The following is a 15,966-nucleotide window of genomic DNA, read 5'->3' as shown; positions in this document are numbered from 1 at the left end:
TAGAATGTACCAAAACAGACTCACACAAAAATGGGCAACAGATTTTCAACAAAGGAAGGCAATTTCGGGAAGAATAGCTTCTTCAAGAAATAGTCTTGGAAGAATTGAATATGCATAAGCATAAAAATTTTTTTAAAAACCTCACAACATGAATAAAAAAATGAATCAAAATGGATCATAGACTTGAACATAAAATTAAAAAGATGAAACTTATAGAGAAAACCTTGGAAGTAAACTTTTGTGACTTTGATGTAGGCAAATATTTCTTCAAAGGTAGGCAGAATTCTAAGACAAACCAAGCACCACCAGCATTGGCCCTTGGTATACATATAAATTCCCCAGATATCCAATCAAACACTTCCTGAAACCCCTTTCTCCAGATTATTCCACTACTCAGTCTCTTTTGATGGATAAATTTACTAAGGCCATTCCTTAAGTACGAATGCTCACTCCTCAGGATTCTGTGCTAAGCTCTTCCACTCCACCGATACTTTCCATGTATGTTCTCAATTCATATGGGATCAATCACCACCAATATATAGAAGATTCACAAATTTGTATCTGTATCGCAAATGTTCCTCTATATTCACACACATATATCCAACAGCCTTATAAATAATGCCAAACGTATGGCTCAAAGGAAAAACTAAATTATCATCACCGCAACTCCGTAATCATTCTCCTATAGTGTTGCCCCTCAGAAAATGGTACCTATCATATTATAAAAGACAGAAAGCAAGATTAATTACTAAATCACCATCTAAACTCTTAATACTCTGGCCTAGCTGATGCATCAACAAATCTTGGGAACTGTAACACCAAAATGTCCTGAAACCATCTTCGCTGCTACAACCTAAGTCATGCATTCATTTATGTGTCGCAGTAACTATTTTAACACCTTTCTCAGTGGATCATGCATGTCTTCTCTTGTCCTTCCACTCTATTTAGCACTGCTATGTTGCACACAGTAGAAACAGTGAACTTTTAAAACATACATCTGAAATACCTAAATACATATACACATACAACTGGTATAGCCACTTCCTTGCTTATAACAACTCAATAGAGGTACATGGGTGGCTCGATCGGTTAAGCATCTGCCTTCAGCTCAGGTCAAGATCCCAGGGTCCTTGGATCAAGCTCCATGTCCAGCTCCCTGCTCAGCAGGGAGTATGCTTCCCCCTCTTCCTCTGCCCCTTCATCTCTTGTGATTTTTCTCTCAAAGAAATAAAATATTGTTTAAAAAAATAAAAACACAACCCAATGGTTTCTCATTTCAATCAGTCTACAGTATTATGCATGCCTTTATAGTCTTCTTTCCTAAGTGTTATCTAATTAACCCCCAAATTTTAATTTTTCTGATCCAGAACTGAATTTTCACTTCCTAAAGATTCTGTGCTTGCTTTCAACACCAAAACCTTTCACATTCCGTTTCTTCTACAAAATGACATTCATTCCTCCATTGTTCTCTTGACTAATTACTACTTATCCTTCATATCTCATCTACATGTTAATTTCTTCTGGAAAGCTTTCCCTGAAATTCAGATGATTTCTCTCTCTTTACATAGTACTCTGTACTTCTGTTTCTTCATTTGTAACACTGTATTTGAAGCTATTTACTTGTGTGTATTCTATATTACACTTAAGCACCAAGATGGCATGTATTAGGCCCTTGTTTATCAATAAATTACTAGAGGTTAACAAAACCTCTCACCACATAGTAGAGACTTGACAATTTTTTTCTGAGGAAGATAAAGAGGAGAGAGAAGGAATGGCGAAGGAAGGAAAGTCTAAACAGCCAGGTAAGGAGAGTTGTTCCGTTGTGAAAACTGCTCATTGGATAAAATTAGCTAAGAGGAAAATGCGAGAATTGTTTGAAATAAAACCATAGCTTTTTTTTTTTTAAACTTCTCCTATTGAAGGAAGGACTAATAGATCCCCACCCTCAAATAATTCCCTCTACAAATCCTAATTCTGGATCAAAAAATAAATTCTGCCATCATCCTGGCATTTCCCAAGTCTGCCCAAAATAGTATATTGCAAAAACCTTATTATGGATTAAACATTGTGATTTTCTCCAAAGTCAAGATGTCATTACCAGCAATACAGTTAATTCCACACAATAGGTCAATTGTATGGAAGTACTGAGAATATCTATATTCAGATATCACTTGTTACTTTGGGGCAGGGTGTGTGTTTATATATTTGGGGGGGGGTTAAAAACGACAATTGCAGGGGCATCTGACTGCCTCAGTGAGAAGACCATGGAACTCTTGACATGGGGATCAGGAGTTCAAAACCCATGTTGGATATAAAACTTACTTTAAAAAATAAAAAGAAAAAATTCCACATTTTCCTTAATAATTTTATTAGATTTTCTCTTATTTTCATCTTTGTTTCCTATTCATAAACTGTATTCATGAGTCTCACAAGTTAATTTTATATTTCTTAAAGTATTTTCTTTAATCTATTTTTAAATTTATCACCACCAATTCCATTTTGAGGATTCTCATTAAATGAACTAATGGAAAACAAGTTTATCCAAATTAATAAACAACTAAGCATTTTTCCACCCTTCTCTTAAGTATTAAATTTTCTAGTGTGTATTACTAAGCATTTTCATTGGAATTGATTCCATACAGCCTTTCCTCAGATATTCATAGCAGATTATTTGTGACGTTTACTCCATTCACAGTAATGCTTTCAATTCCAGAGGATTCCATTTTCTTAGGAATCTGTTGAGATTTCTTCTCAGGTATATCAGACACATAAGCAACCCCATAGGAGGCAAGACAATACTCAATCAACATAGCTCTCCAACAAACATCAGAAAACAGATATATTATTACTCCTTATTATATTATCTCAAAATCCTACACAACCTGTATTAAAGAACTGAAGAAAACAACAAAAGCAATACTTCCTACTTTAGGCACTGAAGATTGAAGCTGTGTCTACAGGAAGCATACTCTACATTCTTTTTTTTTTTTTTTAAGATTTTTATTTATTGGGGCGCCTGGGTGGCTCAGTGGTTAAAGCCTCTGCCTTCGGCTCAGGTCATGATCCCAGGGTCCTGGGATCGAGCCCCGCATCGGGCTGTCCGCTCCGCGGAGAGCCTGCTTCTTCCTCTCTCTCTTTGCCTACTTCTGATCTCTGTCTGTCAAATAAATAAATAAAATCTTAAAAAAAAAACAGATTTTTATTTATTTATTTGAGAGAGAGACAGTGAGAGAGAGCATGAGAGGCAAGGTCAGAGGGAGAAGCAGACTCCCCATGGAGCTGGGAGCCTGATGCGGGACTCGATTCCGGGACCCCGGGACTGTGACCTGGGATAAGGCAGTTGCTTAACCAACTGAGCCACCCAGGCGCCCCCATACTCCCCATTCTTAATATGGAGAAAAATCCTGTTAAACCACTACTCTGATGTTTTAATTTGCCCACAAGATCCAAATGATCAGTTGCACTGAACTCTATAAATGAACTGAACATGCCTAAAAGACAGTGTAGGAATTATCACTAAAAGACTTTTAACTACTGTAATAAACTGTTTCTGAGTAATGAAACAATCTCTGGATAGTTGATCTGATTGAGTAATCTAGACAATCCAACTATATAAATTGTGAACACACTTTATTAGGCAGAGATTAGCAGATAGGATTTATATATCCTCTTATATCCAATCAGCTAATACAAATACATATTGGTGGTATCTAGAGGACTTTCCACTCCTTAAGAAACAGATTCACGGCTGATTTTCCTTCTTCCCACCCCCAACCCATTATAGTCACTACTATTTTCTTGATTTTGATTATATTTTTAAGTTTCTCCAAATAGGATAATATATAAACTTAGAGATGTCAACATATTTCATTAAGAGCATCCAAGTACTCTTAGAAAATAGTAATTCCACTTATTCTAAAAAATTTGAAGAATTTATAAATAGGTAGCATGGTGACATAGAATTATCACAAGTGCTGGGAATTATACCAAACCTCAAATCTAAGATTAGTCAGTTTACAATTATGAAATTTTGAGTAACTTATTTAGTTTTACCAAAATTCATATTCTTTCTCTTTTTCTACTAATTTCTGTTTTTCTAAGTTGGCTCTACACTCAACGTGGGCTTGAACTCACAACCACCAGATCAAGAGAAACATGCACAACCGACTGGGCCAGTGAGGTATCCCACATATTCCTCCTCTTTCAATGAGAATAATAATGATCTCATAGGTTTGCAGTGAGAATTAAATACAAGGACATGACATATAGAATGTGATCAGTGACTTTAAGTTTTGTAAACTTATTTAGGTTTGGAGTTTTCCAAGCACTTTCAGATGTAACATAAGTCCTTGACTATTATCGAGACTAGGAACGTGGTTTCCGCACTGTATACAAATGACACAACATCTGCATTTGATTCCAAGTAGTATCACATCAATGTATACATCCAATGTAGCTTTATTATTGGTTGAGATTCCACTGTTAAAGCCTTTCCTTTGCTCCTTGTAGTTCCTATCATTTCCTTTCACACTGAATGGTTCTGGCAGCACTGATCTCCTACAGTTCCAAACACCATGAATGAGCAATTTAAAAAGGCTAATAAATAAACATTCAGCCATGCTCCTTTAGTTTTCAGTCCTCTAAATCCAGCCAGTAGCAATAATTGAAATCTCCCAGATGCTAAGGCAAAGAAAAATAGGAGAATATTTCTGTGGGAGCTTACACAATTCTACTTTTGTATATTCATGAGCATGAATCTCTAATTCTCAGAGCAAACTCATCTCTATATAAAGGTTTTGACATAATTCAATGTTATGAATGTGCTCATAAAATTATAAATCCTACAGAAATCAAGGAGGAAGGAACATCCATGGGACTTGGAATCCAAGAGCAAAGATTATTGCTGGGACATAATACTCCTTGGATTTCTTACATTTCTAGGCAGCTTCTGATCAGAAGCACTGAAAACCTATGTTCTAGACTATCTTCTCGAGTGTTTTTGACAACATTGGGAGGTAGAGATAGTGTCTTCCTCCAACACATAGGGCAGTTGTGTTTACTGTCCAGGATACTAAAGATAACATCATCATCCTTCAGTGCAAATGTTGGATGGAAGTTAAAATATTGGGGCTTCCTAGGCTTAGGTCTTCTCAGCTGTGGGGTATACCTACTAAATGTGTAGCAGCCACTTGAGTCAATTTCACATGACTCACATGAGAATTGAAGAGCAACAAGAACAGATATGAATATACTCATGTTGCCTAAAAAGCCATGAGTACTAAAGTCCTTTATCTTTGACCCAGGAATCTCTTGTTTTTTAATTTTCCCAAACTCCATGAAACTGTGTCAAACTAATTTGTTAAGATATAGGAAGGTGAAATCTATGACCGTTCAAAATTCTTGGCAGTATGACATTGAACATTCATAGAACCTCTGCAAACATCTATTCAATTATTTGCATAAGAAAAATAATAATACAATAACTTATGAACGTATTGTTCAATAACTTATGAAGCTATTAAAAAAGGTTTACATAGGACAACACTTTCTAAAGTAAATAGTAAACTGTATAGCGCTGTACATATTAGATAAAAGTCATCATTGGCCTCTCATTTTCATAATTATTAAAAACATTTCAGTTTCCTTGGCCATGAACTCATTCCTCATGTCCCAGTAACCTCTGAGTAACTTAATTCACTATACGAATTTTCTTTATCTTAAATCATTATTAAACTCTTAACTTAATTACTACAATAGCCATGCTCCAAATAATCTTGCCACGTCCATTATTAAGCCCTCAAATTGATTCTCTACAATATAGTCACATTGGCTTTAAAACTCATGAATCTAATATACTTTTTCTGCCTAAGTCTTCAACAACTACCCATTACACTTTGAATAAAGCTGAAAATCACACAATGGTTCACCAGATTCTTTATGACCTGCTTGCTTCTTCTCTCTCCAAACCCAATCTTTTACTCCTGACAGTGAATTATATCCTCCTGTTGTACTGAATTCCTTTCAGGTGTTAAAGGTGTCATGCTCTTTCTCATCTTGGGGACTTGGCATATGCCACTGCATATGCACTGAACTGATTCCCATCTTCCCAGCCCTTGTTCAGTTATCTAACTTCTGCTATTTCTTAAGGCATCAACATGGGAAACAAAACATGGCTGGCTGGAAAATCTAATTGTAAATAAATATCACACACACACACACACACACACGCACGCACGGTGAATTACTCTGGTTGCATGCTAATTTCTTGCTTCTTATCTGTTGGTGGTGACCTTAAATACCATCACAAACACTTGGTTTTTATTTAAGATCATATATTCAGAGAATAAACTGGTGATTTTAACAGGCTGGGAACGGGAGACAGGGGTGAGTGAAATGGGTGAAGTTTTTCAACTGATAGAAATGTCCAGTTAGCAAGTAAGTAATAGGGATGTAATGTACAGGACGGCCACCATAGTTCATAATATTATATTGTATATTAAAAACTTTCTAAGGAGTTAATCTTAAAAAGGCTTATCATAAGAAAAATAAATTGATACTAATGCATGGTAATGAATCTTTTTTTTTTTTTAAAGATTTTATTTATTTATTTGACAGAGATCACAAGTAGGCAGAGAGGCAGGCAGAGAGAGAGAGGAGGAAGCAGGCTCCCTGCTGAGCAGAGAGCCCGATGTGGGACTCGATCCCAGGACCCTGAGATCATGACCTGAGCCGAAGGCAGCGGCTTAACCCACTGAGCCACCCAGGCGCCCGCATGGTAATGAATCTTAACAAAGTCTATTATGGTGGTCATTTTATAATACAAACAAAGATCTAATAATCATGAAATACACCTCAAACTAATGTAATGTTATATGTCAATGATATGTTTTTTTAAAAATGTTTGCTTTATATCACAACACAAGTAATGCTGCATCATTGCTACTTAGTAATTTTACTCTAATTCCGCCCAACCAAAAGTAGTATCAGGGTGTCTTATATGAAATCATGAATTATACCCTGAATAGGAGCATTTACTACCCTTGGGTAACCGAAGTAAGAAAAAGCTATTGTCCTTTTTAAAGCTATGTTTTAGAAAAGCAAATTCAAAAACCGTATTTGAGTAAGACAATTTTTCAAAACAAAATTTGTTCTTTGTTGACATTTTCCACCTATCTTGATACTTTCCTAAAGTATGACACCCATGACCTCAGGATTATCAGGATACCTTAAAATAAGATTAACTCTCTAGGAATCATGCATAAGTAAATTCTTATGAAACTCCTATCCCAAATAATAGGACTTAATTTCTTTTCTCTGAGATAAACCCAGTCGTTGAGAAAAGAGAAACATTTTCCAAATTTCTTCAGTTCCAGCCAACTCCCCTCCAGATAAATTCTCATTAAGAGAGGGCCCAACAGTGAGTTCCACCACCTGAGATGACCAGCATTTATTTAGAATGGATTGAAGGCTAAGATTACAAATTGTTTAATGAAATTGAAAATTCAAAACACAGCAAGGAGAAAACTTTGGCTGGCAGTCACTAACATTTCCTACTGAGCAAAAGAAAAACACATCCTTCTTTCTTTTTCCAGAGAAGCATATTCTCAAATACTAAAACCACATTTGACTACTAATGTACTTAGAAGGAATATATATAACTTCCTTGCATGACCACGTGCTCTTCCAAAGCTGTTAAGTGCCAAAATAATAGCAAAGTCATGGAAGAGGAAAAATAATATTTCACACCACTCAAACTATGTATTATTTCCACTAATGATGAGAAGAACCAGTGCAAGAAATAAAAATCTTTGGATAATCCAATTAATACCTTGACTATTTCACATCTCTGCTTTGCAAAATACGACATGAATAACCGCTCAGACACTCTTACCACTATGCAGGGTTTTATTTTCCTTACCAAATGGTAACTAAGAGTATGAATTAATTAAATTATAAGTTAGAAAAATGTACCTACTTAATAACAGGACAAACTAAACCTCTGCAAAATAAGAAGGTAATGGACTTCATCTGTTCACTAGCTAATGTAAAAAAAATGCATCTCTGACTACATAGGACTGACCTTGTTTCAGTTGAAAATGTTTCAGCTTTGGACCAAATGAAATGGATTTGGATAGATACATCATCCTTAAACTTATGATGTTTTAGCAGAAATGTCTAGAATCCTTCCTGTGTCTCTAAATAAAAGAAAGGCCCACGTTAGGGATTCATTTACACCAACTCATCAAAATGTATTTCCTCCTCCTGTGACACTTTATGCACAAAGAGTCCTTGGATAACTCTGATGAGCCAAATTAGCATTTTCCCCCTTGTAGGAACAGAAAATCCCATTTTTTGCAAATGAACAAAACACAGATGATATTACTTTGAGATCATCTCAGGTTTCAGGGATAAAAGTAATATCAAGAGAGCGATTTGAAGGAGTAATTTGATGCTCCCCAACCCAACCTATGCAATACGTGATATAATCCAGTCTAACTCAAAGATTGCTTCACAAAACAGACCACAAATCCAATTACTTATATTCCAAAGGACACTGTTTGAATGAATGACACACGTCACTATATCAAATCCGATCATTTTTTCTCTTAAAAGGTGAGCAAAGTCTGATGTATATCTGAATGCTACATCTGAAACTAATAATACAGTATATGTTAATTAATTGAATATAAATTTTAAAAATAATAAATAAAGTGTTCCTCAAAAAAAAAAAAGGTAAACACGGTGCTACCCTTTGGAAAAGGCAAGAATAAGAAGATATTTTCCCAAAAATGAAGTGTGAAGGTGACCAGGAGAGACCATAAGCCTGTGATTGAAAGAGAAGCAAGAAGACTATGAAAACCAAAAACTACTGTGAAGAATAAGAGTTCATACAGTAGATACATATGATTCCAATTTTCACATTTACTTATTATTTATACTTAGATCTATGGATTTCAAAAAAGATTGTATGTGTAGAATCATCAGGGACTCAACTATTATTCTGATTACTCATATACTTAAATATGAAACTGTTGCACCCATTATAATCTACAATTTCATAAATTTAAATATCTATACATAGTGTTGATTTGATATAAAAGTCAAATGCAAACTAACTTCCTTGTTTCTGAAAGAAATCTCAGCAAAGCTGTCACAATCCACATGATATTACAGTATTTAAAGTTCTGCCACTTTATTAGTTCTACCCAGGTCACAATTTGCCTGCAAAGGTGTTTTTTAAAATTGTTTCCATTTGGGGTGTCTGGGTGTCTCAGTGGGTTATGCATTTACCTTTGGCTCAGGTCATGATCCCTGGGTCATGGGATTGAGCCCAGCACTGGGCCCTCTGCTCAGCGGGGAGCCTTCTCCCTCCCCCTCTGCCACTCACCCTACTTGGGCTCGCTCTCTCTATCAAATAAATAAACAAAATCCCTAAGAAAATACTTTCTTTTCCTTTTCTTTCAGATTATAAAAGTAAAAGATACACCTAATTAATAAAATTCTTAAAATCTTAAGCGAATAGAAATTATGATTTCCGGGACGCCTGGGTGGCTCAGTTGGTTAAGCAGCTGCCTTCGGCTCAGGTCATGATCCCAGCATCCTGGGATGGAGTCCCACATGGGGCTCCTTGCCCGGCCAGGAGCCTGCTTCTCCCTCTGACTCTGCTGCCACTCTGTCTGCCTGTGCGCACTTGCGCGCGCTCTCTCTCTCCCTCTCTCTCTCTCTCTGGCAAATAAATAAATAAAATCTTTAAAAAAAAAAAAAGAAAGAAATTATAATTTCCTTGCAATTCCATCCTAGACCAACATCAAAAGATAAATATTTCCTCCAAATTGAAAGGGATAAATTTGAGTGTTCATGACCATTTACAAAATGGCAGATTTCTACAAGAGCATTATTTCATACATATAATTTCCATAAAATCTTTCAAACTGGCAAACTGCACTGGTGATAAATACTAAAAGAAGTAAATATACAGCATTTTTCCATTGATTCAGTACATGATAAATACAGATCTATATATAGAGATCATGTGAGCATATAAATAGAAAAAGTTTATATGTGTATGCACAGATAAACACATGCATCTTTTTGATATAAATATGCATTTAAATGAATTCAGATCCTCAGTTAATCAGGCACACTCCCAAACTGCTCCCTCAGGTGTATCATGTCTCTATATTACATAAATATTCCAACCAAAGGAAATGAACAGCTAGTCTAAATGTCATTTGTATACACTATGAAAACAGAATAGTTCAAAAAAATTCAACAACAATTCAGAATTAAGTAAGTTTATCCTTACTTTCTAGGATCTAGAAATCCCCTGGACAGGAATGTGTGAGTGTGTGCATGTGTGCGCAAGGCCAACTATTAAAACTGACTGAAACACTGTATGCTTTCTGAAATTCTATTATCAGATATATCACAATGTACATATATTATAAATACATAAACACTGTCAGTATTTAATGGAGGACAAAAAATGTTTTCTCCAGTTACTATTGCCATATTCATTTGGATACCCTGATTTATAAATATCCTTTGCATATACTTATTTCAGGTGTTAAGGCCTAGAAATTCTGGACTTCCCTTGGCATTCTAACATTGGTAAGATAAATCCTTCTAATCAAATTGTCACCTGATCACTCTATACTAGTTGAATACCGCAGTTATGAATAAGGTATACTCCTTGCATTTAAAGAGCATATGGGGGGGAGGAGTCAAGATGGCGGAGAAGTAGCAAGCTGAGACTGCTTCAGCTAGCCGGAGATCAGCTAGATAGCTTATCTAAAGATTGCAAACACCTGAAAATCCATCGGCAGATCGAAGAGAAGAAGAACAGCAATTCTGGAAACAGAAAAACAACCACTTTCTGAAAGGTAGGACCGGCGGAGAAGTGAATCCAAAGCGACGGGAAGATAGACCCCGGGGGGAGGGGCCGGCTCCCGGCAAGCGGCGGAGCAACCGCGCACAAAATCAGGACTTTTAAAAGTCTGTTCCGCGGAGGGACATCGCTCCAGAGGCTAAACCGGAGCGAAGCCCACGCGGGGTCAGCGTGGCCTCAGGTCCCGCAGGGTCACAGAAGGATCGGGGGTGTCTGAGTGTCGCAGAGCTTGCGGGTATTGGAACGGGAAAGCCGGCTACAGAGACAGAGCCGACAGTAAGCTCGCAGCTCCGTGTTACCTTGAACCGGTCGCAGGCTCGGTGAGCTCGGAGCGCGGCCGGAGGTCAGGCAGACGGGAGTAACTGGGCGCTGTTCTCTGAGGGCGCACTGAGGAGTGGGGCCCTGGGCTCTCGGCTCCTCCGGGCCGGAGACCAGGAGGCCGCCATTTGTATTCCCGTCCTCTGGAACTCTACGGAAAGCGCTCAGGGAACAAAAGCTCCTGAAAGCAAACCCGAGCGGATTACTCACCCCGGCCCCGGGTAAGGGCGGTGTAATTCCGCCTGGGGCAAAGACACTTGAAAATCACTACAACAGGCCCCTCCCCCAGAAGATCAACAAGAAATCCAGCCTAGACCAAGCTCACCTACCAAGGAGTGCGGTTTCAATACCAAGGAGAGCAGCAGAATTCCAGAGGAGGAGAAAGCCAAGCACGGAACTCATGGCTTTTTTCCTGTGATTTTTTTTAGTCTTGCAGTTAATTTAATTTTTTCTTTTTCATTTTTTTTTTTTTTTTTCTCGCCTTCGGGTAAAATTTTTTTTTTTTTTTAACTGTTACCTTTTTCTTTTTTAACGATTTTTTACTAGTTTATCTAATATATATATATTTTTTTTTACATTTTTTTTAGGTGTTTTCTTTTTAAAAAAAAAAATTCTTTTTTTTTTTTTTTTTCTTTTTTCTTTCTTCCTTTTTGAACCTCTTTTTATCCCCTTTCTCCCCACTCACGATTTTGGATCTCTTCTAATTTGGCTAAAGCATATTTTCCTGGGGTTGTTGCCACCCTTTTAGTATTTTACTTGCCCCTTCATTTACTCTTATCTGGACAAAATGACAAGACGTAAAAATTCACCACAAAAAAAAGAACAAGAGGCAGTACCGAAGGCTAGGGACCTAATCAATACAGACATCGGTAATATGTCAGATCTAGAGTTCAGAATGACAATTCTCAAGGTTCTAGCCGGGCTCGAAAAAGGCATGGAAGATATTAGAGAAACCCTCTCGAGAGATATAAAAGCCCTTTCTGGAGAAATAAAAGAACTAAAATCTAACCAAGTTGAAATCAAAAAAGCTATTAATGAGGTGCAATCAAAAATGGAGGCTCTCACTGCTAGGATAAATGAGGCAGAAGAAAGAATTAGTGATATAGAAGACCAAATGACAGAGAATAAAGAAGCTGATCAAAAGAGGGACAAACAGCTACTGGACCACGAGGGGAGAATTCGAGAAATAAGTGACACCATAAGACGAAACAACATTAGAATAATTGGGATTCCAGAAGAAGAAGAAAGTGAGAGGGGAGCAGAAGGTATACTGGAGAGAATTATTGGGGAGAATTTCCCCAATATGGCAAAGGGAACAAGCATCAAAATTCAGGAGGTTCAGAGAATGCCCCTCAAAATAAATAAGAATAGGCCCACACCCCGTCACATAATAGTAAAATTTACAAGTCTCAATGACAAAGAGAAAATCCTGAAAGCAGCCCGGGAAAAGAAGTCTGTAACATACAATGGTAAAAATATTAGATTGGCAGCTGACTTATCCACAGAGACCTGGCAGGCCAGAAAGAGCTGGCATGATATTTTCAGAGCACTAAACGAGAAAAACATGCAGCCAAGAATACTATATCCAGCTAGGCTATCATTGAAAATAGAAGGAGAGATTAAAAGCTTCCAGGACAAACAACAACTGAAAGAATTTGCAAATACCAAACCAGCTCTACAGGAAATATTGAAAGGGGTCCTCTAAGCAAAGAGAGAGCCTACAAGTGGTAGATCAGAAAGGAACAGAGACCATATACAGTAACAGTCACCTTACAGGCAATACAATGGCACTAAATTCATATCTCTCAATAGTTACCCTGAATGTGAATGGGCTAAATGCCCCTGTCAAAAGACACAGGGTATCAGAATGGATAAAAAAACAAAACCCATCTATATGTTGCCTCCAAGAAACACATTTTAAGCCCGAAGACACCTCCAGATTTAAAGTGAGGGGGTGGAAAAGAATTTACCATGCTAATGGACATCAGAAGAAAGCAGGAGTGGCAATCCTTATATCAGATCAATTAGATTTTAAGCCAAAGACTGTAATAAGAGATGAGGAAGGACACTATATCATACTCAAAGGGTCTGTCCAACAAGAAGATTTAACAATTTTAAATATCTATGCCCCCAACGTGGGAGCAGCCAACTATATAAACCAATTAATAACAAAATCAAAGAAACACATAAACAACAATACAATAATAGTAGGGGACTTTAATATTCCCCTCACTGAAATGGACAGGTCATCCAAGCAAAAGATCAGCAAGGAAATAAAGGCCTTAAATGACACACTGGACCAGATGGACATCACAGATATATTCAGAATATTTCATCCCAAAGCAACAGAATACACATTCTTCTCTAGTGCACATGGTACATTCTCCAGAATAGATCACATCCTCGGTCCTAAATCAGGACTCAACCGGTATCAAAAGATTGGGATCATTCCCTGCATATTTTCAGACCACAATGCTCTAAAGCTAGAACTCAACCACAAAAGGAAGTTTGGAAAGAACCCAAATACATGGAGACTAAAGAGTATCCTTCTAAAGAATGAATGGGTCAACCGGGAAATTAAAGAAGAATTGAAAAAAATCATGGAAACAAATGATAATGAAAATACAACGGTTCAAAATCTGTGGGACACAACAAAGGCAGTCCTGAGAGGAAAATATATAGCAGTACAAGCCTTTCTCAAGAAACAAGAAAGGTCTCAGGTACACAACCTAACCCTACACCTAAAGGAGCTGGAGAAGGAACAAGAAAGAAACCCTAAGCCCAGCAGGAGAAGAGAAATCATAAAGATCAGAGCAGAAATCAATGAAATAGAAACCAAAAAAACAATAGAACAAATCAACGAAACTAGGAGCTGGTTCTTTGAAAGAATTAATAAAATTGATAAACCCCTGGCCCGACTTATCAAAAAGAAAAGAGAAAGGACCCAAATAAATAAAATCATGAATGAAAGAGGAGAGATCACAACTAACACCAAGGAAATACAAACTATTATAAGAACATACTATGAGCAACTCTACGGCAATAAATTTGACAATCTGGAAGAAATGGATGCATTCCTAGAAACATATAAACTACCACAACTGAACCAGGAAGAAATAGAAAGCCTGAACAGACCCATAACCAGTAAGGAGATTGAAACAGTCATTAAAAATCTCCAAACAAACAAAAGCCCAGGGCCAGACGGCTTCCCGGGGGAATTCTACCAAACATTTAAAGAAGAACTAATTCCTATTCTCCTGAAACTGTTCCAAAAAATAGAAATGGAAGGAAAACTTCCAAACTCATTTTATGAGGCCAGCATCACCTTGATCCCAAAACCAGACAAGGATCCCACCAAAAAAGAGAGCTATAGACCGATATCCTTGATGAACACAGATGCGAAAATACTCAACAAAATACTAGCCAATCGGATTCAACAGTACATTAAAAAGATTATTCACCACGACCAAGTGGGATTTATTCCAGGGCTGCAAGGTTGGTTCAACATCCGCAAATCAGTCAATGTGATACAACACATCAATAAAAGTAAGAACAAGAACCATATGATACTCTCAATAGATGCTGAAAAAGCATTTGACAAAGTACAACATCCCTTCCTGATCAAAACTCTTCAAAGTGTAGGGATAGAGGGCACATACCTCAATATCATCAAAGCCATCTATGAAAAACCCACCGCAAATATCATTCTCAATGGAGAAAAACTGAAAGCTTTTCCGCTAAGGTCAGGAACACGGCAGGGATGTCCATTATCACCACTGCTATTCAACATCGTACTAGAGGTCCTAGCCTCAGCAATCAGACAACAAAAGGAAATTAAAGGCATCCAAATCGGCAAAGAAGAAGTCAAATTATCACTCTTCGCAGATGATATGATACTATATGTGGAAAACCCAAAAGACTCCACTCCAAAACTGCTAGAACTTATACAGGAATTCAGTAAAGTGTCAGGATATAAAATCAATGCACAGAAATCAGTTGCATTTCTCTACACCAACAGCAAGACAGAAGAAAGAGATATTAAGGAGTCAATCCCATTTACAATTGCATCCAAAACCATAAGATACCTAGGAATAAACCTAACCAAAGAGACACAGAATCTATACTCAGAAAACTATAAAGTACTCATGAAAGAAATTGAGGAAGACACAAAGAAATGGAAAAATGTTCCATGCTCCTGGATTGGAAGAATAAATATTGTGAAAATGTCTATGCTACCTAAAGCAATCTACACATTTAATGCAATTCCTATCAAAGTACCATCCATCTTTTTCAAAGAAATGGAACAAATAATTCTAAAATTTATATGGAACCAGAAAAGACCTCGAATAGCCAAAGGGATATTGAAAAAGAAAGCCAACGTTGGTGGCATCACAATTCCGGACTTCAAGCTCTATTACAAAGCTGTCATCATCAAGACAGCATGGTACTGGCACAAAAACAGACACATAGATCAATGGAACAGAATAGAGAGCCCAGAAATAGACCCTCAACTCTATGGTCAACTAATCTTCGACAAAGCAGGAAAGAATGTCCAATGGAAAAAAGACAGCCTTTTCAATAAATGGTGCTGGGAAAATTGGACAGCCACATGCAGAAAAATGAAATTGGACCATTTCCTTACACCACACACAAAAATAGACTCAAAATGGATGAAGGACCTCAATGTACGAAAGGAATCCATCAAAATCCTTGAGGAGAACACGGGCAGCAACCTCTTCGACCTCTGCCGCAGCAACATC

The sequence above is a fragment of the Mustela lutreola genome, chromosome X, assembly GCF_030435805.1.
Source record: "Mustela lutreola isolate mMusLut2 chromosome X, mMusLut2.pri, whole genome shotgun sequence".
Lineage (NCBI taxonomy): Eukaryota > Metazoa > Chordata > Mammalia > Carnivora > Mustelidae > Mustela > Mustela lutreola.
Note: the sequence above shows the minus strand (reverse complement) of the source record.